Genomic DNA, 26,723 nt, shown 5'->3' with positions numbered 1-26,723 from the left:
GAATTTACCCAAACCAAAAGAAATCAGCATCCAAAAGAATTGTCAGAACCCCAATGCTCATTGCAATTCAATTCACAATAGCTACAATATGGCATGAACCCAGATGTCCACCAACTATTGACTGGATAAATAAATTATGGCATATATATATATACTCTGGAGTAGTGCTCAGTTGGAAAAACCAAAGGAGTAAATTCTGTCTTTTGCAACTATCTGAAAACAACTGGAAACCTATATAGTTAAGTGAAATAAGGCAGTCCCAAAATGGCAGATACTGTATGTTTTCCCTGATGTGTGTTAACTAATAGAGTAACTCAAAGGTAGTGTTTTGAAATAAAAAAGGACATTTTGAGATCCAGTGCTTCCTTAAAATCCATTGTCTCTTCTGTTGAGGAACAGTGTTTTCTTCTTCATGCTATTTGTTGAACTTAAATGCAGTGTAGGGTTAACTTTACAATCATTAAGTAAACTGAAAATAGATCTTTGTAAAAACTAAGAGTGTAAATGGAAGAGGGATGAAGAAGAAGGGACTGACCATGAGCTAGATGAAGGATAGGGTGGGAATTATCACTATGTTTCTAAATATATATATATATATATATATATACACATACATACATATATATATATGAAAAGCATGAAGCATATAACTCAAATAAAATTTAAAAAAGAAATAAAAAAGAAAAGGGCAAAGGACTTGAATGGGCATTTTTCCAAAGAGGAGATCCAATTGGCCAACAGACACATGAAAAACTACTCAGGATTACCAACCATCAGGGAAATGCAAATAAAAACCACAATGAGGGTTCAACTCATCCCAATTAGAATTACTCTTACATAGAAATCAACAAACAATAAATGCTGGCAAGGATGAGGGGGAAAAGGTACTTTAATCCACTGCTATGGGGATGTAAACTAGCTCATCCATTGTGGAAGAGAGTATGGAGATACCTCAGCAAGCTGAAAATAGATACTCCATAAGAACCAGCAATCCCACTCCTGTGAATTTAACCAAACAAATGAAATAAGCATATTAAAATTTTATCTTTACTCTCTTGTTTATTTTAGCTCCATTCACAATACCTAAGATATGAACTCAATCCAGATCCAGATGTCCATCAATTAGTGACTGGATAATGAAATACTAGTATATGTGTGTGTGTGTGTGAGAGAGAGCGAGCGAGCGTATACACACACACAATTTTCCTCAGCCATAAAGAGAATGAAATCCTGTCTTTTGCAACAAAATGGATGCGCCTGTAAACTATTATACTTGGTGAAATAATCCAGTCCCAAAAAGACAAATATCATATGGTTTCCTCAGTGTGTAGTTCCAGTCCCAGACAGACAAATATCATATGGTTTCCTCAGTATATAGTAACTAATAGAGTATCAAAAATGTAATGTATATGAATGAAATTGGTATTTTGAGATTCAGTGACAGTTTACAGCCCTTATCTCTACTATTGAGGAGCAGTGTTTTTCTTCTTACTATTCATTGAACTCTTAGTTTAGAGTACAAAGTAAACTTAATTTACATCATTGAAAAAATTAATGCAGGGAATAAGAGTGGAAAGAGGAGAAATTGTGGGAACAAGGGAGGGCAGGAGGTTGGAGTGGGAAATGTCACTATGTTCCTAAAGCCATATATATGAGATACATGAAATTTGTATACCTTAAAAATAAAAAAAAATAATTCATTATAGTTGAGAGACAGAAAAAGAGAGATGGAGGGAGGGGGAGAGAGAGACAGAGAGAGAGAAAGAAAGGGAGAGAGAGAAAGTTTCACATCTGATTGACCACTCCCCAAATGCCTGCAACTACTATGGCTGGGCCAGGTTGAAGCCAGCGTCCGGGACTCAATCTGGGTTTCTCAGGTAACAGGGACCCAAGGAGTTCGGCCATCACATGCTACTTCCCATTTCACACATAGTAGGAAGCTTCAGTTTGGAGTGGAGCTGGGGGTTTTAACAAGGGACTCTCATGTGTGTTACAGATGTCCGAAGAGGTGAATTAACTGTTACCTCGATTTGCACCCAAGGCTTTTTTTATTTTGACATTTTCAGAACATTCACATTTATAGTGGTTATGGATATCTTTGAATTAATATTTATCATATTTGGGATTGTTTTGAAAAAAACACTTTTGTTCCTTATTTTCCATTCTTTTATTATTTGTCATATTTTAATTGAGAAGCTTATATGATTTATTCAAAATTCTCTTTTATCATATGTTTATTTTGTCTTTGCTTAATGTTTTTAATATTAAAATAGCATATTTCATGAATGTCATAAGTAATTTCTAAAAAGATATCCATATATGCCTCCCTCCATCTCTCACTCCATTAATCCCCCCTTCCTTTCATTTTTTTCCATTTTTGCAAAATGTGATTTCAATCCTAGGCTTCATTCACCACTAAACATAATATTCAACAAGTAAAAAAAAATAATAAGAACACAATTCCATAGGAGTATCCACAAGGGCAAAATTAATAATAAAATCGAAAGATGCCAAATTCATCACTATCTATTTTTTATTTTATGTAGTAATTATCACATACGAGATAAAACATATGACATTTTTATTCTGGGGACTGGTGTATTTCACTAACAAAATGGTTTCCAGTTGTTTCCATTTTGTTTCAAATGACAGGATTGCATTCCTTATATGTAGTGTATATTTAGCACATTTTATTTATCCATGTATCAGTGGATGGGCATTTGAGTCAATTCTACATCTTAGCTACTGTGATTGAGTTGTAATAAATAAAGGGGTACAAATAATTCTTATACCTGATATTTCATTTCGATTGGGTAAATTCCCAGGAATGGAATGGCTGAGTAAAATTGTAGATATATTTTCAAATTTCTGAGTAATTATCATAGTATCTTAAATAACTATTGTACCAGTTTATATTCCCACCAATAGTGGATTAAGGTACGTTTTCACCCACATCCTCACCAGAATTTATTGCTTATTGATTTCTGTATGAGAGCGATTCTAACGGGTGACATGAACCATCACTGTGATTGGATTTGCATTTCCTTGATGGCTAGTGATCCTGAGAATTTTGTCATGTATCTGTTGCCATTTATATTTCATCCTTTAAAAATGCATGTTCATGTTCTTTGCCTGTTTCTTAACTGAGTTGTTTCTTTTATTGTTGTTGAAATTCTTGAACTCTATAAATCCAGGACATTAATCCTTTACCAGCTGTATAGTTTAAAAATATTTTTTCCCATTCTGTTGATTGCCAGTTACCTTTGTTGAGTGTTTCCTTTGCTTTGCAGAAGCTTCTTAGCTTGGTATAATCTCATATTTCTATTTTTGCTTTTATTGTCTGTATTTCTGGGGTCTATTCCAAGAAGTCATTGCCTATGTCAATGTCTTGTGGTATACCTTATGTTTTTCTCTAATCATTTGATGACATGAAGTCACAAATTTAGATCTTTGCTCTATTTTGAGGTAATTTTTATATAGGATGTAGGATAAAGGGTCTTCTTTCGTATTTCTAGATTTATAAATCCAATTTTCCCAGAAACATTTGTTGAAGAGACTGTCCTGTCTCTAGAGATTGATTTCCATTCCCTTGTGAAAGATTTGGTGATCATAGCTGTGTGGATTAATTTTTGGAGCTTCACTTCTGTTCCAATGGTCTGCATGTCCATTTTTTAGAGCCAGTACCAGTATGTTATAACTGTCTGGCAGTATGTCTTGAAAGCTGGTCTTGTGATGGATCTGACTTTTTGCTGTTTAAGATTGCTTTAGTTATCTGAGGTCACTTGTTTCTCCATAAGAAGTTTAGCATTGTGTTTTTCTAGATCTGAGAAGAATATCATTGGTATTTTGATTGGGATTCCATTAAATCTATAAATTGCTTTTGGTAGTATGAATGTTTTGATGATATTAAGTCTTTTATTTTTTTCTTTAATATTTTGTAATTTTCATTATAGAATTTATTTACATTCTTGGTTAAATTTATTCCAACTTATTTAAATATTTGTAGGTGTTGTGAATGGGACTGAGCTTAAAAGTTATTTCTCAGCCATGGCACTGCTTGTGTAAGCAAACACTATTGATTTTTTCCTGTTGATTCTATATATATTGTAAATTTACCAATAATTTCTTGGTGAAATTTTTTGTTCCCCTATATACAGGATCTTGTCATTTGTAAGCAGTGATAATTGAGTTCCTACTTTCCAATTTGTATCTCTTTGTTTTCTTTTTATTGCCTAATTTCTCTGGATGAATCTTCCAAAATTATATTGAATAACAATGGTCAACATGGGCAAACTTTCTAGTTTTAGATATTAGAGGATATGCTTCCAACTTTTCTCTACTCAATAAGATGCTAGCTGTGGTTTGCCATATATTTATTTGATCTTGTTGAAAAATATACATTCTATACCCAATTTTCTTAAGGCTTTTATCATGAAATGATGTTATATTTTGTCAAATTGTTTCTCCTCATTTATTGAGAAAATTATATAGTTTTTTCCTCAATTTGTGTTGTCACTTTTATATATTTGCATATGTTGAATTATCACTGCATATCTGGGATAACTTCCACTTTGGGTGAATGATCTTTCTGAAGCATTGTTGGATTTGATTAGCTAGTATTTTGTTGAGGATTTTTGCATCTACATTCATCAGGGATATTGGTATATAGTTCTTATTGTTTATCTTTTCCTGGTTTTGGGATTAAAATAATGCTGGCCTCAAGAAGAAAGTTGGGAGGATTCCCTCTCTTTCTATTGTTTTGAATATTTTGAGAAGAATTGGAATTTTTTCTTATTCATAAGTTTTGTAGAATTTATCAGTGGAGCTTTCCATCCATGGGTTTTTCATGTTGGGAATGTGTTTATTACTGTTTTGACCTCCAAGTTGTTTATTTGCCTAATTTTTTCTATATCTTCACTACTCAATTTTGTTAAATTGTATGTGTCTGAAAATCTTTTTCTTCTAGATTTTCCGATTGTTGGCTTATAGCTCTTTGTAATAATTCCTAATGACTCTTTTTACTGATGTGATATCTGTTATAACACCTCTATTTCCATCTGATTTATTATGTTATTAATGTTATTTATTTTTTCAAAAATGACAGTTCTTAATTTTACTGATCATTTGTATATTTTTTGTTTCAATTTTATTTCTCCTCTAATGATAATGATTTCTTTACTCCTATTAATTTTGGGTTAAATTTGTTATTGTTTTTCTAGGTCCTTAAGACGCATTGTTAGATCATTTATTTGGTTCTTTTCCAAATTTTTTGTGTATGAAGTAATTGCTATAAAATTTCCTCTTAATACTGTTTTTGCTGTTGTAAATTTTGATTTGTTGTGTTTCATCTTCATTTATTTCCAGGAATATTTTAATTTTCCTTTTGATTTGTTCTATGACCTGCTGTTGTTTCAGGGGCGTGTTGCTCAGTATCCATGTGTTTATATATTCCCTAAAGTTTTTTAATTTGTTAATTTCCAGCTTCATTCCATTGTGGTCAGAAAAAGTACATGGTATGATTTATATATTTTTTGCTTTTGTTGAGACTTGCAGGTAGCCTAGCCTATGATCTATGTTTGAGAAAGTTTCCTGCCCTGATGAAAATAATGTGGATTCTGCAGCTGTGGTATGAAATGTTCTGTAGATATCAGTTAGGAACTCTTGGTACATACTGTAGATTAGCTGTTTTACTTCTTTGTCTAATTAGTCTACCTAGTGATGAAAATGGAGTAGAAATCTCCCATTATTTTTGTATTGGAATCATGTCTCCTCTTAGATCAATAACATTTTGCTTTAAATAGACAGGTGCCCTGGAATTGGGTGCATATATATTTACTATAGTCACATCTTTCTGGTGAATTGACCCCTTAATCATTACATGATGCCCTTCATTGTCTCTTATAACAGCTTTTGTGTGTGTGTGTATGTGTGTGTGTGTGTGTTAAAGTCTAATTTGTCTGATATCATGATGACTACTCCTGTTCACTTTTTCTTTCTGTTAGAATGGAATATTTTTTCCATCCTTTCATATTCAGCCAGTAGGTATCTTTGTTGATGAGGTTAATTAATATCTTGTAGGCAGTAAATAAAAGGTTTTCGTTTTTTAACCCATTCATCAGTCTGTATTTTAATTGAGGCATTTATGCCACATATGATGCGTTTATTATCAATAAATAATGACTTGGTCTTGTCATTTTCCCATAAATATTACTATTGCTTGCTTTGGATTTCTTTTGTCCTTTTACTAGGAATTTTTCTGCCTTTACATTCTCCCAGGATGAGTACTATCCTTCTCTGTTTCTATGTGTAGCACATCCTTAAGTATTATTTTTAAGGCTGTAAGAGTTGTGACAAATTCAATTTCTGTTCATTTTGAAAGGTCCTTATTTCACTTTCTTTTAGAAATCAGAGCTTTGGTGGTGCAGTATTCTATGTTGACATATATTTTTCTTTAGGATTTGGACTGTATTTCTTCATTCTCTCATAGCCTCTGTGGTTCCCAATGAGAAATAAGTAGTCAATCTAATTGGAGATTCTCTGAAGGTAACCTGGCATTTCTCTCATGCACACTTTGTTATACTTTCTCCATGTTTTACTTTTAAAAGTTTGGCTATAATGTGTTGTGGTTGTGTGTCATGTCTATTAGGAGTTTTATGTGCCTCCTGGACTTGGTTGCCTGTATTATTCTCCAAATTAGAGTTTTCTGCTCTCATTTCACTGAATAGGTCTTCTAATCCATTGTCCCTTTCCACACGTTCAGGAACTTCTATGACACATATGTTAGGTCGTTTGATAGTATCCCATAAATCTTGAACACTTTTTTTTGGTTCTCCTAATTTATTCTTCATTTTTCCTGATTGAGGTGTATCCAAGAATTTTCGTTCTAGTTTGAATCTTCTTTCTTCTACCTTATGGACTCTACTGTTAAGGCATCCCATTGTATTTTGTTTTACATATTGAATTCTTAATTTCTAATATTTCAGTTTGATTTCTCTTCAATATATACCTCCTAGCAAAATCTTTCATTTATATCATGTATGGATTTCTTTAGCTTGTGTATTTCTTCTCTATGTTTTTTTTTTTTTTTTTGACAAGCAGAGTTAGACAGTGAGAGAGAGAGAGACAGAGAAAGGTCTTCCTTCCATTGGTTCACCCCCCAAATGGCCGCTTTGGCCTGTGTGCTGCACCGATCCAAAGCCAGGAGCCGGGTGCTTCCTCCTAGTTTCCCACATGGGTGCAGGGACCCAAGCAACTGGGCCATCCTCCACTGCCTTTCTGGGCCACAGCATTGAGCTGGACTGGAAGAGGAGCAACCGGGACTAGAACCCGGGGTGCCGGCACCGCAGGCAGAGGATTAGTCTAGTGAGCCATGACGTCAGCCTCTTCTCTATGTTTTTGGGTAATCTTATTATCATCACTTTGAATTCCTTTTCAGGCATTTGATAAATCTCTTTGTCTTCACAATCTAATACTGAAGTGCTGTTGTGTTATTTTTTATGGTGATATAGTCTCCCTTTATCCTATTTCTTCTATTTCTGCATTTATTTTTAGGCATTTCTGAAGACCCTTCGTTTTCTCCTCTGAAGTCTTTTATCTTTGAAATATGGCTCTCTGGCTTTGTGGAATGCCTGCTCCTTTGATTAATAACCAGAAGCATGTGCTTTTGGGCCCAGGGAACTCAGCCAGTGCTTGACAGTGGTACAAGAGTGCAGAGTGGCACCCATGTTGGGCATGGTAGATCTTCACTATTAAGGCTGGTAATGGTGTGATCAAGCCAGCTGGTGTGATCACAGTCTCACCCCGTTCTGCCTGCCAATGTGCACGAACTGTGCAGGGTGAGCCCACAGTGATTACACACCCCGCCCATGCAGAAGCAAAATTACACAAAGGATCTGCATGTTCCTCAGTGCAAGCATGGAACCTTCTGAGATGACCCATCCCTGGCATTCAGGAAACCCTGAACCTCTGAGGCCAGACACAGGGAGTACTCAAAGCAAGACTCAGCCATACCCCATGTACTATTGCACAGTCATAGAAATCTCACAGTCACAGCAAAGAGTGCTCCTACAATCACAGGATCAGGGGATCCACTCACAGTTCTGTGAGCCCCCCAACCCATCCATAGAGTAAGCCATGTCATGAGCCAGCTGCCCACCCAATAGAAGTTGGTTGGTGCTCTGCCCTGGCAAGATGAGTCCCAACACACTGACAGAGTGAGGGATAAAGAGCACTTCAGAGGCCTGAATGTATATCCCACTCCCTACAGACTCTCAGTTTAGTAGGGACAATGGATTTATCTCTCCCCGAAAATCCTCTTCTGTTTTAGACTACATCAGCCTTCATTCACCTTATTAAGATGGAGCTTGCTCCCTTCTAGAAGCTGCGCACCCTTGTGGAAGGTGGGAAGAAAACAACATGCTCTCCCTTCATGAGATCAGGTTGGCACTTTGCCCTCTACTAGTGTTCTGGGCAGGAATAAAAGTTGGTAATGCTTGCAAGGTTCTCCCTCAGGCAGTATCATCTGTGACGTAGACGGCTGAAGGTTTCTTTCACCTTGAACCAAGAAGATGGCATCTTGTCCAGCCTCTGGCTGCAGGAGTTGATGGTGTTGCATTCATTGCTAGGGTGTCCTGCTCACTGCTGTGGGACTCTACCATGTCCACTACTCCATAGCGCCTCTCTGCTTTCTGTGGAATTTCCACTGCAAACTTCTCTCCAACTGTCCCTGGGAATACAGCTCCTCCCTTTTTTTCTGTTGTTTTTTCATGGTAGAAATTAGAATACCTTTTCCTTATTCATCCATAGCTATTTTTAAAACCCAGTCAGTGGTGTCCCAAGATTTTACAACATATATTATTAAGTAACCTAAGTCTATTTTTAAGTAATACCATTGTTTTCCTTTCACGTTATTACTCATTTCATTTGTCCATTATTTACAATCAACAAACACATTTTAACCATTATTGCTTTGCACATTTATCTTTTTAAAGGATATTAATTTAATTTTATTTATATTTTCTTCTACCCTCTTTCTTTTATTATGGAGTTCTAAGGTTTTTTGCCTGTAATTTTTTCTTCCAATAGCATGTCTGCTAGCAACAAATTTCTCAACGTTTAGTTATTCGAGGAAGTTTTAATTTGCCTTTCACTTTTGAATTCTATGTACTTCCTTGTGAATGATGTGAATGCTTTTTTCAACACTTTAAAATTTTCTCACCAATTCCTTCTTGCTTGTTTTTAGCTGAAAATTTCACTACAATTATTCTTGTCTTTCTATGAGTTTCATGGTGTTTTTACTCTTGTGCTACTTTCCTTTAGTGTTCTTCTTTTCAGTTTTCTAATTTTGGTGTTTATCTGTGGAACGTATGTGTTATTAGTTTTGAGAAGTTCCCATTGAGTAGTACTTGAAGCATTTCTTATCCATTTTCTCTTCTTTCTCCTTTGATATTCTAGTTAAGTTAAATTGCTACATTCATATCAGTTCATGAAGTATTTATTTAACTGTTTTCAGGTTTTCTGATTTTTTCCTCAGCCATGTAGACTCTACTGATAGATTTATCAAAGGCACTCTTCATTGCCTTTACTTTGTTTTTGCTTCTAACATGTCCCTTCTTTGTCAGTTTCTATTTCTCTATTTATGTTACCCACCTTTCTTGCACATTGTGTTCTTTTTCCTTTAGAGCTATTAACATGTCATTCATTGTTATTTTAAATTCACAGGTTGATAATTTCAATATCTAAGTCATATCTGAATTTTATTTTCATTACTAGTTTGTGTTTTCCAAACTGTTCTTTTGTTGGTTTACTTTGTTTCTTTTGGAATATTTGAATATTTTTGTTGTGGTTCAAAGCCAGACATGTTGTGTTGGGTGATATATCTTAAGGTAAATTGTCATTTTGTGTGCACATGCTTATTAACATGCTGGAAGTCGGGATGTATTCAATGTTATACATAGTTATAGGCACTTCCTGTTTTTCTAGCATCCTTGTTTTGGTCAATTGTCTAGGCTTTGAGACTTTACTATGCAGTTTTTTATGGTCTGTGTTTGACAGATATTTTAGAATGATCCATTGACATTAATTTGTAGCATTGTTTGGGGCAGAAGAGTGTTCTGTAATCATCTGATTGAAGCTAAATGTTTTGGTGGACTTCTGGCTTCCTTCTCTGGCTTTTATAAATGTTTCTATGTCTCTCAGGGGCATAGCTTTCCTACAGTCCTTATACCTTTCCTAGCTATAGCACTCACAATTTATTCATTAGAAGTCCCATCCCGTCTGAATGACGGTTCTTACTTGATACAGGGAGGTTGGAGGGAGCTGGCATAGGGGGAAATCTTCATCTCTGGCTGAGATAAATTTCAGAATTCCATTCTGCAGAATGCTTTACCCTGGAAAGAAGGCCTTATTATTGAGAAATTTCTGGCGGAGTTTTATTATACTTGCTGTTCAATTCCTTGCCAGGGTCAGGCAAGATTCTTTCTTAGGTCTTCACTCTCCACGCTCCTGAGGTTCTACAGCCCAAGCCCCTGAGAGTGCAGTGACCTCTAAGGCTGAGGTTCTGAGGAGTTGTTTGCTCGTAGGTTAGTATACACTCAATCACCAGAAAATCTCCAAATTATTATTTGAGTACTCCTACCAATTTGGATCTAATGACTTCTGCTCCAGGTGAGCAAATCATGACTGCTGTATCACTAACAAGGCGTATTGAATACGTTGGAATTAAACACTCGAGATATAAGATGCACGTGTGAATTGTTCCTTGAAATCGATGTGTCTTCAACTAAATTATGTACTCCATAAAAGCAAAACTATCCATTATTCATCTTAATATTATCCAAACATTTCATTAGGAGTCTCACATTGACTAAATGTTTGATGTGCTTTTGATTGATGTGTATCTTGAAATCAGTTATTGACGATAACTAGGATTCCTGTTTGTTATTTTTATTTACTAGAAAGGTAGAGTTACAGAGAGAGGCAGACAGACAATGAGAGAGAGAGAGAGAGAGAAAGAAAGAGAGAGAGAGAGAGAGAGAGGGTTTATCCGCTGGTTCACTCCCCAAATGGTCACAATGGCAGAGGCTGCACCAGGACTAAGCCAGGAGCCCAGAGCTTCTTCAGGGTCTCCCACGTGGGTGCACAGGCCCAAGAACTGGCTTCTCAGGATCATTAGTGGGGAGTTATATTAAAAGTATAACAACCAGATCTCAAACCAGTGCCGATATGGGATGGTGGTGTTGCAGGTGGAGGCTTAACCTGCTACTCTACAACACCACTCCCTAGGATTCCTGTTTTAAGGAACCTGTAGTGATCACAAAGACTATCTTGAGTGCTACTAAAATAATCTCATTAGAGCTTACTGATTATGAAGCAATTTCACTACTCTTAAATCAATGCACTGTTTTGATTATAGTATGAGATGGGTAAGGATTATTGTTTTCAGTTAGTCAATGAATTAGGATAGAATTTTTACTTCATTTTAATGAAAGTTAAAGTTTAATAATAGTAAAAGGTAAGAATGACTTGACAGTTTAACATATCTTCTAAGTAGAAGAGTTTATAATGATGAGGTCAAAGTTGTCACTAGTAACTGAATCCTTTCCACACATCCACAGTCACAATTATTTATGATTAATCGTTTTACCTCTATTGTCATCTATTGCCTTTTACATATTTCAAAGTGGGAATACATTGAACAAATCAATATTATATACTTACAATTTGATGAGATCCAAGGTGATATCTTACAGTCAGATTTATGGCCTATTTTCTACAGAGATGCTTAGATATGCACTTATGAGAATCAATGGGAACATATGGTAAGGTACTTAGTGTTGTCCAGAACCTTTCAGCACTTTGTTTTGAAGACTAGGTTTTTAAGACAGATTAGCTGCAGTGTTTTCAGGAAATATTAAATAATTCATCAGATATTAATCTAACCTTTAAAGTGTTTTACACAAATTATAAGATGCACTCTATTTTCTTTTGGATCATCTTTCATTAGTTAATTTTAAATATATGCTATGATAACTACCTCATACTATTATATATAATATATATATTTATAGACAAAATAAACCTTCGAGCTTCTACTTTGTTTTTTCTAACTTTTGTCAATTATAAGGAATATTTTCGTTAGCAGTATTCAAACGCCTTTTATGTTTTGCATTTTTTAAAAAATTTATGTATTTATTTCTCACTTGAGAAAGAGAGAGAGAGAAAGAGGGAAAATCTTCCATCTGTTGCTTCATTCCCTTAATACCTGTGGGGAGCAACCGGACTAGACTGAGTTACTGGAATTAAGACTTATTCTATGCATCTGCTCTCCCACAATATGGCGCTGGGAGAGAAGTAAACAGCTTCCACACAGCTGCCTCCAGTTCAGCTAATAAACTGTAGGACTTGCTCCTGATTGGAGGAGAGCAGCGTACTCGGCGTGTGGGCAGCCGAGTTAGGATTGGCGGAGGAGGACTATTAAGGAGGAGAGAGACGGCATGCACCAGGAACATCTATGGGGAACATCTAAGGGGAATACCTGTGCAGCCCCCGAGAGAACCGGCCGGTGGTGTGCCACTCCCCTGCGGAAGTGGGGAATGTGGCAGGGGGAACTGCCCTTCCACGGAGGTGGAAGGGACGGTAGCCAACCCAGGAAGAACCAGCAGCAAACCCGGGGAGGGCCGAGCAGACGAAAGAACAGCGCAGGGTCCTGTGTCGTTCCTCCACGAAGAGGGGGAGCGACAAATACCCAACAAATTCCTTCCAGGCCAGGCTGAAGCCAGGAGCCAGGAACTTCTTCTGGGTCTCCCATGTGGATGGCAGGGCCCAATTACTTGGACCATTATTTACTGTGTTCCCATGAATAGAATCAAGAAGCTGGTTCAGAAGTGAATTGTCTGGAACTCAAATCAGAACTCCAATATAGGATTCTAGCTGTGCCACAATTCCAACCCTTATATTGTTCATTTTTGCTTAGTCATGGACATAATGAAGACAAGCAGACATATTAAATTGTTATTAGTGTTTGCTTAATCTGTGATTTCAGCATATAATTCCATTTATCCTAGAAGAAACCTACAGATTCCTTGTCATCTAGGTATATACGTATGTATCAATCAGACAGAGCATATTATTTTACCATGTCTTCATCAGTTTCTGTAGTTGAAATGGCATGAATAATGTATCTGTAAATGAAGTTCAAATTCGGCTTATGTACTAAAAGTGAATCAGAAATCTCTCTTATGGTACTTTCATGTTGAAAAAAATCAAAACACATAATAATATCCCTGTCTCCAAATTCTTTCCTGGTATAAAATGTGATTTTATACCTATGACCTCAAGTAGTACGTTCTATAAATGGATTTAAGATGACTTCTGTTTTACAGTGGGCCTAAAGTACATTTGACCGTGACCTTCAGGCAAAAGTCCTATCTGACAATCTCTATTTCATCAGGGCATTGTCTTCTGCATTTGAATTACACAAATGCTTTCTCTTTTTTATGTGATGAAATTCAGTTTAAATGAACAAAATTCCATTTTGGTCAACTGAATTCCCTTATATTCCTATAGAATGTAATAAATGTAGTTGATAATTGAAAGTTACTAGGCTGGCGCCGTGGCTCAATAGGCTAATCCTCCACCTAGTGGCGCCAGAACACCGGGTTCTAGTCCTGGTTGGGGTGCCGGATTCTGTCCTGGTTGCCCCTCTTCCAGGCCAGCTCTCTGCTGTGGCCCGGGAGTGCAGTGGAGGATGGCCCAAGTGCTTGGGCCCTGCACCCCATGGGAGACCAGGAGAAGACCTGGCTCCTGCCTTTGGATCAGTGCAGTGTGCCGGCCGCAGCGTGCCGGCCGCAGCGCGCCGGCCGCAGTGCGCCAGCCGCGGTGGCCATTCGAGGGTGAACCAACGGCAAAAGGAATACCTTTCTCTCTGTTTCTTTCTCTCACTATCCACTCTGCCTGTCAAAAAAAAAAAAAGTTACTAAATTATTTTCCATTACTTACAATTTTGTAGGATCATACAATATGGTCAACTTATGCCAAGATTTTTTAAGATTTTTACGTAAACAATTAAATAAATATATTAGTAGTAGTATTAATTTTAATATTATGGATAATCTGTAGAATACATGGAGGGCAGGCATTAGGAATTTCCAATGGTAGATTTTGTGAACATTTTTTAAAAGCCCTTCTCTATAGTAAGTTTCACACAGAATTTCACATTAGCTTTTGCAATACATCATGTCATGAGAGAGTTTAGCCAAAGAAGATGAGAATACAGTTCCTCTAAACACAACCGGAAATTATCTCAAAGTCCTTTAAAACCTGTTTGGAATCCTAAACTTCTGTTATATTGTATTTGACCTTGGAAACAGAAGGAAAATAATATTTTAGAGATGACCTCAAAGCCTTCCCGTGTTGGGGCCAATTTCAGGCCCCACAGAGCGACTGTTGCCACAGGTGCAGATGGTGCATCGCTCACACCTCGTCAGCTCTGAGATCTGTTCAACACATGTTTGCACGTGCTGCACCAACACCAGCCCTCAGAGACACATAGAGAACCCAAATATTTTTATGGTAAAGATTATATTTTTTGGAAATACAAGTTGTCTAATATGTTATTTCAATGAATGGAATTTTAAAGTAATGATTCATTTTATATAGCATAAAAAGAGTTTATGTCATCTCAAAGGAGATATTTAGGGTGTACAGCAGTTTATAACTAAAACTGAAGAATATGAATAATCCCCAAATTACAGTAGATTTATTCTGCATGTTTAAGTATTATTTAAGCAATATTTCATGAAATTGTAGAGACAGGCACATTCCCTTAAATTTATATGATGTCTAAGATTTTCACTTAATGCTTCTGTGATCAAATTCATGTTTAATGTTTATTTTTCTTAAATAAAATTACCTTCTTATAGGAAAACAGAAGACAGAAAAGTAAAATCCTCATGTTCATTATTTAGCTTAAACCTGCTGTTGTGATTGCCTCCAGAATTCAACACATTGAAGTCCATTCCCAGCTCATGTAATAACCCCGAACAGGTGTTCCTGGCTTGCTGATAGCTTTTTCCATGTGTTCATCCAGAGCTTTAACTTCCTGGTATCTTCTAGCACCACCCCCTTCTGCATGCAGCTGGCAGTGGAGGGAAGAGAATACCAGGGGCAAATTTTCTTGATGAAAGTGACAGACACATTCTTGCTTAGACCCCTGTGGCAAAATCTCAAGTTATCTTCATGGCAAGGGGCAGGTGAAGGAATTCTCTGGCTTGGTACCACTGTCTTGTGACAATCAGAATATGAGGGAAAGCCCACATTTGCGTAAGCACCTGGCCATCCTCACCACATTCTGTGGTGTGAACATCCTCATTTGTAGCCTGGGATATGCTGGAGCCAGTTCATTCTAGCTCCCAATACATGTTGTTAAATTCTCAAGAATTTGTGAGCCAGTCATGAAACGTAGCCACTATTAATTTTTTGAAGATTTATTTATTTGAACTCAGAGTTACAGAGAGATGGAGACCTTCCACCTACTAATTCACTCCCCAGATGGCCTTAACAACTAGGACTGGGTCAGGCTGAAGCCAGGAGCCAGAAGCTTCATCAGGGACTCTCATGTGGGTAGCATGGGCCCAAACACTTGGGTCATCCTCTGCTGTTTTCTCAGGTGTATTAGCAGGGAGCTGGATTGGAAGTGGAGCAGCCAGGACTTTAACCGGTTGCCATGTGGGATGCCAGCATCACAGGCGGCAGCTTTACCTTCTATGCCACATATATCAGCTCCAGCTTTTATTAAAATTGAATTATATAAATTACATTTATATTAAAAACAAATATAGTAGGTGATCAAAACCTTTACTCCTAATTATTTTACTATGTCTTACTATTATGCTTTTGAGAGTCCTTGCCTGGATCCTTTCTCTGTGTTGGAAACACCATGTAATGGCCAGCTGCTGGGCAGCTCTTCTCAACTCCACACTCAGGGATGTACAGTGATGACTTCCTTGGATTGGCAGTGGCACAGGTGTTTCTTTTCTTTTCTTTTCTTTTTTTTTCTATATTTAACAGGTAGAGTTACAGCCAGCGAGAGAGAGAGAGAGAGAGAGAGAGAGAAAGAGAGAGAGAGAAAGGTCTTCCTTCTGTTGATTCACTCCCCAATTGGCCTCCATGGCCGGCGCTGCACTGATCTGAAGCCAGGAGCCAGGTGTTTCCTCCTGGTCTCCCATGCGGGTGCAGGGACCCAAGCACTTGGGCCATCCTTCACTGCCCTCCTGGGCCACAGCAGAGAGCTGGACTGGAAGAGGAGCAACCAGGACTAGTACCCGGCGCCCTTATGGGATGCTGGTGACGCAATCGGAGGATTAACCATGTGAGCCACGGCGCTGGCTGTGGCACAGATGTTTCTAACATGGCACATAAAAACTAAAAACCACAGGGTACTACAAATCAGTGATTCTTGTTTTCGGTTTTGAGCAGCCAGTTGTTAAACATTTGCCAGTACACATTGCTGTGTACAGTCTTTCAGATTTATCAATGTCAATATCTCGGTCATTTTGTTTACTTCTGCATTTTCCTATATTGGTATCCATCTATCCATCCAATTATCATCTATCTATTTTTATATCTATGTTTAACACTGTATTAAAATACATATAACAGGGCAGGGCTAGTGGTAAGGACATTAGTTAAAACATACATGTCCCACATTGGGGTACATGGGTTCGATTCCCATCTCTAGCTATTAATTTCAGCTTCCAGTTACTGTGTACTCTGTCCATCCTCAGCTATTTCAGGCATTTGGGGTGTGAACTAGCAGATGGGAGTTATTTTTTTCTTCCTTTCTCTCTCTGCCTCTAAAATAGACAAAAATAATAAAATAAATCAATAAATCAATAAAATGTGTGTACTTCATAAACTGCTTTTGGTAAATGACATGATTTAGACATTTTCTTGACAGTTGATCGGCATTGCCATATTGAATGACAACATAGTTTCCATTGCTGGTTAGTGAATTCTCTAGTGCTAGAAAACTGGAATGCACCAGATGTGAGATATGAGGAGGTTTATTATTTAAGGATTTAAGTAAGTGGGTTGTGATATGTATGTATTTAGATCCTTTAAATTCTATTTAGGTAAAGAAAAACATTTAAGCATATTTGAAAAAACTGGCATGTTAATCTACTTGTTTAACTTTGTGTTGTTTGAAGTCTAAATACAATCCAATTTTTTTTTTTTTTGGTGAAAATGTAATGTGTGAATTGAGTTGGGATTTTAGTGCAAAATATGTCCTAAAAGACAAGGACTTACATAAAATTTATAAATAGTATCTAGCTAATATCTTCATATGGATTATGTGATAGAATTATATTATTTGAATAAAGGAAGCTAAAATTACTACTAACTATTTTTAGTAGTAGTAAACTTATTAGAAAAACTATAATTACACACGTAACTTGCATCATATTTTTATTGGATAAAACTTTAGATTGTGAGTGTTGGCTTTCATTCTTTATGTGTTTCTCACAAATAAAATTAACAATTATAATTACTCTTAATTAAATGAGTTATTTTCCTATTAGCAGTCCATTGGGCACAGAAATCTTTTGCAGCTCCAGGCTTAGATTTGCCCTATGTGGGTTGCCAGGATGTGTGCCTCCTCTTCTGTTCTGGTCTTGGCAGTTCTATTGGACTGGCTGACATCTGCTCTCAAGGACACAGTCAAAAGGGAAACACACATGGCTCCCTAAGAGTGTTAAAGGGTCTAAAAGTTTTTGATGACTCCTAAATTCTTTGCTTTGTCAATATTTTCATTTCTGCAGAGCTGGGATATTGCCATTCACTTGACGCCTGAAGTTATTCCTTGGTCTACCAAACTTAAAGCGTTTCCATTAGGCAGGCAAGCAAGATGGGGGTGATTCTATCAACTTTTGACCTAGTTAACTACTGCCATAGCAAGATGATTTTATATCATGTGGTATGATTACCAAAGAATAAAATATGTCATAAAACAATTGCAAAAATAAATCTCCATTGTTTCTTCAGGCTGCTTACCAGGGTCATGTCCTGGTTACAATGAACAGGCTATTATGACACAGAAAAATAAACAGGATGTTTCAGTCGTTTCAATTCCCAAATGCCATTCATGCTGCTGGGTGTGAATTTGTAGATCATTGTGTGTGTACATTTCTCAAATCACTGTTCTTTACTAGTCTACTAATTGGAAATCAGTCTTTTATTATATTGTGTTTTTCATTCTTTTATAGTATTACTGGTGCTACAAATATTTCAATTTGTTAGTTACTGACATTTTTCTCTTACATAGTCTATTTAAAGTTTCATCTTCTTTAGACTGGAAGCATATATCCTGATTTTTAGAATATATAGTATATACTAAGTGTATTATATATTTATTCAAAAAAATTGAACTTTTTTTATATTTTAGGAATTTTGTTATTGCACCTTGTTATCTTGCACCTCTTATCTCACATAATAGTATATATTTAGCAGGGAATCAGCAGCTCCAGTTTAGGCTATAGAAGCTAAATGCTCAACAGTAATTAAAAATAATAGAAAGTGAAATTTCTTAATGGATGTAGCAACTTTCATATTACTGTTTTCCCCTTTCCAATCTCATGTACATGAGTGAGACACTGAGTGAGAAAAAGAAAGCAGCACAACACTAGTATGATTGTTCCTTTTACATATCAAGGAAGAACATGAGCTGGGAAAACCTTAAAGAGGAAGGCTCAGAACCAAAATGTTCTGTATGGAAAACGTGCCCCTGATGGCACAAAGTGTTTTCCAGTTTTGGCTCCACTGAAAATCAGAAACCAGGTCTGGAACCAGAAGTGGAACAGGGGATAACCACAGGGGATTCGATTACGGTACCAACGGGATCTGAGTATGTCCTTGACGTGGTGCACCTTCCACATTCAGATCAGTGAGGCAGCATTACTAAGAACATCTGGAGGAAGAGAGAGCCCCTCCAACAGCATAGGCCCACCACCAGTGCCCCCGGTGTCAGACATTCCAGTCGTGAGAATGTGGGCACTGCCATGCAGTTAAGATGATGCTTCCTTGGCAGTGGTTCTTTCCTGCCATGTCTGGGAAGCATTCAAAACTACCTGAAACCAATGAGAGCAATGGTAAGGAACCCCTCAATTTTTGCTGACTATGTACTCCAAAGTGCTGGCATCAATCATGAGGTGACAGTAATGTTGAATTGGCAAGAGCAGGTTTTCATTCGTGGAGACGTTGCTTTGTTGTTTTCTACATGTGTGGCTCAGATGATGAAGTTATTTTCAGCCTGATAATTAATTCCCATTCAGTAGGCCATTTGTCACTGTTTCCCCAAAAGACAAGATAACTTTTCCCTCTTCTTGAAATTATAGCAAAACATACTGAGATGTATTCACACTAATTTCTTTTTCATTCATTTTAACTGGTGCTCTTTGGGTCTTGTTATTATGAAGTCTTCTTTGGTTCAACTCTCCTTCTATTTTATTACTACTTATCTTTTAACTTTTTGTTATTTTTAACTTGAATTTTGGTTGTGTATATTTTCTAACCTCTTGTTGTATAATAAGACATCAGTGCTATGATCAGTATAAAATATGGGTATAATGAATAGTTTTTATACACCATAAAATTTATGACAATTGAAGTTATACAACTTAGTAGTGTCTCACTTCTCTCATATCTAAAACAGGTCTAACTTAATTGTTTATTTCATAAAATTTTATAATTTCATCTAGTGATAGTTGTATTACATCTGATTCCCTCAAAGGCTCCATCTTTGAACTGCGTCCAGTGATAATTTTGTCTTTGTGCATGCTTACAGGAAAACGTTTTTGCAGCACTGAGATTTAAGATAGCTAACCCACTTTCCACTCAACTCTCAGTTAAAACATTTCTTCCTTAAATAGCTTTCCCACATAGTCTCCCCAGGTCAACATTAAATTATGCTGGGTCAGTCTTCATATTCTCTGCATTACAGTTTGTAATTTTCCTTTATGGTATTTATACCAGTATGAAACTAAATAATTATTTGTTTGGTAATTACGAAGCCAGAAGTCATGTCTTGTTTTATTGAATACATCTTTGGTTGAGGACATTGCCTAATGTGGAAGACTTATTGAATTAATTTGTGGAATGAACAAGTCCCTGTTCAAATATTTAACCAGGACACGTATTTAATTTTTAAATGTATTTTGAGAAATCAGCATCTGAATTTTTCACTGGCATATAGAATGGGCTGTGAGGAAAGCTGTTGAAAAGGAGAAAATTGCAGTCACGGCTTCATCTGGGGTTTCCCAATGGAGGTACGGAAGGGGCTTCATGACGGCTGACTCTTGAGCTATTTTGGTGCTTCCTCTGCATTTGTTGTGACAATCCAAGGTACTCAGGAAACAGTACTCATTCTCTGCCAGGATACTTCAAAATTATGTGCAAAACAGAATGAAAACATGTTTATTTGGGAGTAAAATATTAAAATCCACGTACAGTCTTTATGATATGCATTTCACATAAACTCCTTGAAGAATTCCCATATTAAGGTATACATCCCAGTCATGAACTCTCTGCTCTCATGACCTAATTATTCACCCAAGGGCCCACCTCTTCATGCCATCAACTTGGGGGTTAGGATTTCAATCTCTGACATTCATGGGACACACAAATGTTCATACAACACCAGATGGCCAAGTATAGTTTTGGTTGCTCCAACAGGATATTTCAAACGGAGTAGTTTTATAAGCAAAAGTGGTCCATTGTGGATCAATGTTTCTAGATTCTAGGAAGTTCAAAATCAGGCAGTTGCATCTGATGAGGGCCTGTTTTATGCCCCGTCATGGTGGAAAAGCAATGGGAAGAGGAGACATGTGAAAGACAGAGGGCAGCCTTGCTTTAAACAACCCATTCTCACAGAAACACATCTAGTCCTGAAAGAGTGAGAATTCAGCCCCATGGAAAAGGGCATTAGTCTATGCATGAGGGCTCTGTCCCCATGAACCAAAATTTCTCCCTAGCTGCATTGAGGAATTAGGGTTCCAACACACTCAAACCATCTCGCCTGGGTCAACACTTAAACCATAGCACCTCAGTTTTCTTCATGAGTTCAGTGTAATCATAGGTCTTTAAATTGAGAAGTGAGAGAGTCGGCACTGTAGAGAAAACAGCTCAGCATGGAAGTAGAGGTCAGAGAAGACAGAGGATAGCATGCTTCTGGCTCTGTATCTGGAAGAACGGGACAGGAGTCATGGAGCATCGGTGACTTTCACATGCTGAAAAAATCCTGGAAATAGAGTCTAATCTCTAGTGTCCAAAAATAATATGGTAATGTAGACTCATTTTAGATTTCTATCTCCAAAACCATGTAAATCTCTATGGCTTGAAAACACAAATTTTGTGGTAATTTATTACATCAGCACCAGGAAATAAATACCCTTACAATCAAATAAGTGTATATTGAATGAGATCAGTATTCCAGTTGATTCCAAAAGTTCAATGAACAATGTTTAAAATGTAATACCCTAAATATTTGGCATCATGGATACAAAGTAGATAGATTAAGAGGAAGAAAAACTTCTTTCAAAGGTCTGACAGTGGATGGACACAGCAGTATCATGCAGTGTGGTGGTGCTTTGGGATCAAGGAGGGGCCACTAGTCCCTAGGTGGGTGGGTAGGATGTGGGCTGGGGAGTAAGTACAGAGTAACACTATGGATGGGACAGGTTTTGGTGAGTAGCATGTATAAAGTCACCAAGACCTGAACCATCATCCAGTGTGCAAGGAATCATGCAGCCTATCTGTCTTTTACTGATTTTGGTCTCTGATGAGACTCAAGAATTAATAGCAGTACTTGTATATTTTTTTGTGTCCTTTGTTACAGGTGATAAAGAATAGCATGAATATTTTCACAGAGGGGAGGAACAAGAGTTCATTTTATGTATTAGTGGACCTTCGCCATCAAGAATGCCTGGAGTAAGGAAAACTGCTTTGAACTCTATTGTCACTGCATAAATCATGAGCAACGAATGTCTACATCAAAGCAGTAGCAGTGATAACAATGAGAAAGGGACAGCTTTGAGAATTAACAGATGAACTCTGGAAACTGATTATTAGTAAGACATTGATGAGAGTATAAGGTAATAGTTTTCTGGGTCGCATAAACTGGTGAATGTCACTCCCCCTCTCGCGGAGGAATGACACCAGACCCTGCGCTGTTCTTTTGTCTGCTCTGCCCTTCCTGGGTTAGCTGCCGTTCCCTCACTCGTGGAGGAACGAGGCCCTCCCGGGTTAGCTGCTGGCCCCTCCACCTCCGTGGAAGGGCGGCACCCCCCGCCGCATTCCCAGCTTCCGCGGAGGAGCGGAACACCGCCGGCCGGCTCTCTCGGGGGCTGCTCAGATGTTCCTCAGGTGTTCCTTCAGATGTTCCTGGTGCATGTTGTTTCTCTCCTCCTTTATAGTCCTCTTCCACCAATCCCAACTCTGCTACCCACACGCCGAGCACGCTGTTCTCCTCCAATCAGGAGGAGGATCAGCTCCTGCAGGTTATTGGTCGAACTGGAGGCAGCTGTGTAGAAGTTGTTTGGTCTCTCTCTCAGAGCCATATTGTGGGAGAGCAGATGCATAGAATACGTCTTAATTCCAGTAACTTAGTCTAGTCTCAGTTGCTCCCCACAGGTGAATCCATCATATGAATTTGAGATTCATCAAATTTGGAGAGGAATATATAAAGGAAAATGATTAATTCAATTTTTAAATAACTCAGCTCTATTAAGGGATAATTAATATACTTTGAAAATTCATATTCTTCATGTGTACCATTTGATGTTTGGACAATCCATACACTCCTGAAGCTTCCACCACTACTAAGGCAATTGATACATCAAACACCTGCAAGGGTTTTTTTATGTCTCTTGTTTGTTTTTGATAACATTAGCATGAGATTGTTCCTCTTAAGTTCAAGGTGCATAATGGTATTGTATGCTCTAAGTACCATGCTGCCAAAGGATCTTATTTTTATTTATTTATTTATTTATTTTTTATTTTATTTTTTGACAGGCAGAGTGGACAGTGAGAGAGAGACAGAGAGGAAGGTCTTCCTTTGCCGTTGGTTCACCCTCCAATGGCCGCCTCGGCCAGCGTGCTGCGGCCGGTGCACCTCGCTGATCTGATGGCAGGAGCCAGGTACTTCTCCTGGTCTCCTATGGGGTGCAGGGCCCAATTACTTGGGCCATCCTCCACTGCACTCCCGGGCCACAGCAGAGAGTTGGCCTGGAAGAGGGGCAACCGGGACAGAATCCAGCACCCCGACCAGGACTAGAACCCGGTGTGCCGGCACCGCAGGCGGAGGATTAGCCTATTGAGCCGCGGCGCCGGCAACCCAAAGGATCTTTAGAAGTAAGAGATTCAGTGTTTGACATTCTTAGATTTAAATGTCCACTGGATATTCAAGTGAAGATAGTTGATGAGCAGTTATATAAAGTGTCATCTAAAAGTTCACGGGAAATGAATATTACGTAAAACTAGCATAAATTTCAAAATTTTTGCATGAAAGTAATTTGACTTTTAATTCCATTTCACATGAACTTTTTCAAGAATTCTTACAGATATATCTGAATTTTTGTGGATTTGTCATAGAAATCACAGATAAAAATTTTTTGGTATAACAAAAATATGAAAATGGATGAAATTATCTAAAGAAAAATAAACATTGAAAGAATAGCAGAGGGAAAAAGAAATCCAACCACAAATTCCAACACTCATTGCATGGAGAAGAAAAGAAGTCCTTAATGTAGAACATTTAAGAGAAGAGGACTAGAATGAAGATCAAAGGTCTGTAAATCATCATTGTATAAATAAAGAGTATAAACTGTTCTAGTAAGATAAAAATTTATAGATCGTGAGACCAAGGATGACTTTGCTTATGAATGGTGTCAGTGGTTGATGTAAGTAGAAGTCATGAGGCCAAGGATTGAACAGTGTTTCTGAATTTGAGGAAATTCTTACAGGAATTGTGATCTGTTCTGTCGGAACTATTCTGAGAAAAAATTAGTGTTCCTGTCAGTGAGAGGCATGATCAAAGGAGGTGATTTCCTTCCTTCCTTCCTCTCTTTTTTTATTTTTCCTAATTGAAAGTACTTAAATAGAGTAATATGAAATCATCAACAGAAAAACCAAACAAACTCAGAATGTGTGAAAGCAAATTATACAGAGGAAGGAGAAGAATAGAAAACACGTATATAGAAGGACTGGAATTCACTGTCATAAGAGAGACTTCATTATGTGAAAACAGAGGAAAGAAGACAAGGTTTTTTGGTTGTTGTTGCTGTTGCTTTTTTTTTTTCCTCATGGGTGATGGTGGGGGGTGGGGATAGTTTGCAACTGAGTTCTTCAATTTCACCTACCAACGAAGAAATAAATTAGATTAGTCACTGGGTAAATAGAGACTTAACTTTAAAAAAAAGGAAATGAAAGTATTACGGTATAACAATAGTGTCGTGAGGTTGGAGATGAAAATGCAGTCACCCCACCAGTGGAATATGTTGTGGAAATCATCTGAAAAAAAGAGAAAAGCAAATTTTGAGATTGGTTCCACAAATCAGCTTTGCAGAGTGTTTGCACCAGCATCAGCTTTCACTTCATGTAACAGAAGAATCTATGGTAATGCTCCCAAGCATGTTCTGATTGAGAGGACCATGTGGTGTGATGTTTCTCACTGCAGTGGTGAGTGTGAAGCAGTTTCTGGAGGTTCAGCCTTGAGACATCTGGAAGAGGCTATTTCTCCATGAACTCCCATCTGGGTTCTATGAAATATGCATCTTTAAGTCAACAGATCTTCAATGATCAGAAAAAATGAACTTAAATTAGGCTGTAATAAAATAAATGCAGACTATGAAAAAGAAAATGCCACTGTTCTCTAATCTTACAGACTATAGTAGATTTTTGTGTTTTTTCAAGCACATCATATTTTCAAATGGGACTGTGATTAATGAGAACACATCCAAATAGGAGTGGTGATAATGGTGAACAGTTCTAGGAAGAAATGCTAGGGAGGTTCCGTACAGAAAATACCTGGAGAAAATGATTAGTTACCTTTTTATATTAGCCTGCTGATACATGACCTTAATTGGATATAGTCCCTATTGGTCAAAAGGAAATAGTCATAACCAAAGGATATAAATTGCATTGATTCAGGTTTAAACATAAAAGGGAAACTTCTGGCATTTGGTATGACTCCTGTATTGAATGAGTTTATTTCTGAATTCACTAACTTATTGGAATAGGAATATATCAGGTGGAGTCCTTTGAATATAAATCAGAAATGCATTGTGCTGTGAAAATGCTCCTAAAATGGATAGTAAGATAAGCGAGAGTTCTGTTGAAATTATTTTCTACTTCTCTCCAAAGTTCTAAGTGATCCCATCATTCTCTACAAAATCCTCTTAAAATTAGCTTAATCTATTAATGTCTTCATGCGTGTGCTATAAAAACATGAGATTGGGCCAGCGCCGTGGCTCATTAGGTTAATCCTCTGCCTGCGGCGCCGGCACCCTGGGTTCTAGTCCTGGTTGGGGCGCCGGGTTTTGTCCCGGTTGCCCCTCTTCCAGTCCAGCTCTCTGTTGTGGTCCGGGAGTGCAGTGGAGGATGGCCCAGGTCTTTGGGCCCTGCACCCGCATGGGAGAACAGGAGGAAGCACCTGGCTACTGGCTTCGGATCGGTGCAGTGCGCTGGCCACAATGCACCAGCCTTAGCGGCCACTTGGGGGGTGAACCAATGGAAGGAAGACCTTTCTCTCTGTCTTTCTCTCTCTCACTGTCTAACTCTGCCTGTCAAAAAAAAAAAAAAAAAAAAAAAAAACACACACACACAAAAACATTAAATTAAAGATTCACATATACAAGTTCTAATGATGATTTTCATTTAATAAATTAAGTATGTGTGCAAATTTTTAAAACTGTCTTTATATCATTTCTGTTTTATTTAATTAGTGACATGAAGGTCTTGGTAAGGAAAATTAATATCTGAGAAAATCCCTTCATTCTAATGAATTCTACTTGACTAGTAGAAACAAACATTTTGACAAATTGATTTTTATTTGATATTGACATAATTAATATAAAAAAGAAACACAAATGAGTATATAAAAGTTATTTGCTTGCTTTTCTCTCTGAATTACTAACCTTTCAAAGATAAATAAATGATTTATACATAGTTTCCTAGTAGTACTTAACACAGTAATAGAACTTTAATAAATATTCTTTCAGTTAATATGACTGAGGACCTGTCCCATATACACATGCACATAGAGTAGATGGTGAAATAAATTCAGTTAAGGAACTCTGAAGATTTTTGTTTGTTTGGGGCAGGAGGGAAAAGGAACTCCCAATGACATTTAAATTTAGATAAGAATAATATAGTATGGGTGGAGAAAATTTTGTTGAGCTAAATGGTCACAGGAGCCCACACATATTGATGGTGGACAGCTTGTCAGCTATGCTTTAGATCAAATAATGCCCGCTCCTCAAGGTCGGTAAATGCCTCTTGAATCCCATTAAGTCCTGAAATTTACACTAAAACATGAAGGGTGCACTTACTGGATGGCAGTGTTGAATATTGGGCAGAATATTGAGTTTAGAATGAGATATTGTTAGACTCTAGATTCCTTACTTACAACACATGGTTTAAAACACAGAAATGCAATGCTGTAGAAGTCAGTT

The sequence above is a fragment of the Oryctolagus cuniculus genome, chromosome 9, assembly GCF_964237555.1.
Source record: "Oryctolagus cuniculus chromosome 9, mOryCun1.1, whole genome shotgun sequence".
NCBI lineage: Eukaryota > Metazoa > Chordata > Mammalia > Lagomorpha > Leporidae > Oryctolagus > Oryctolagus cuniculus.
The sequence above is the reverse complement of the archived record's forward strand: the minus strand, read 5'-3'. Positions refer to the sequence as shown.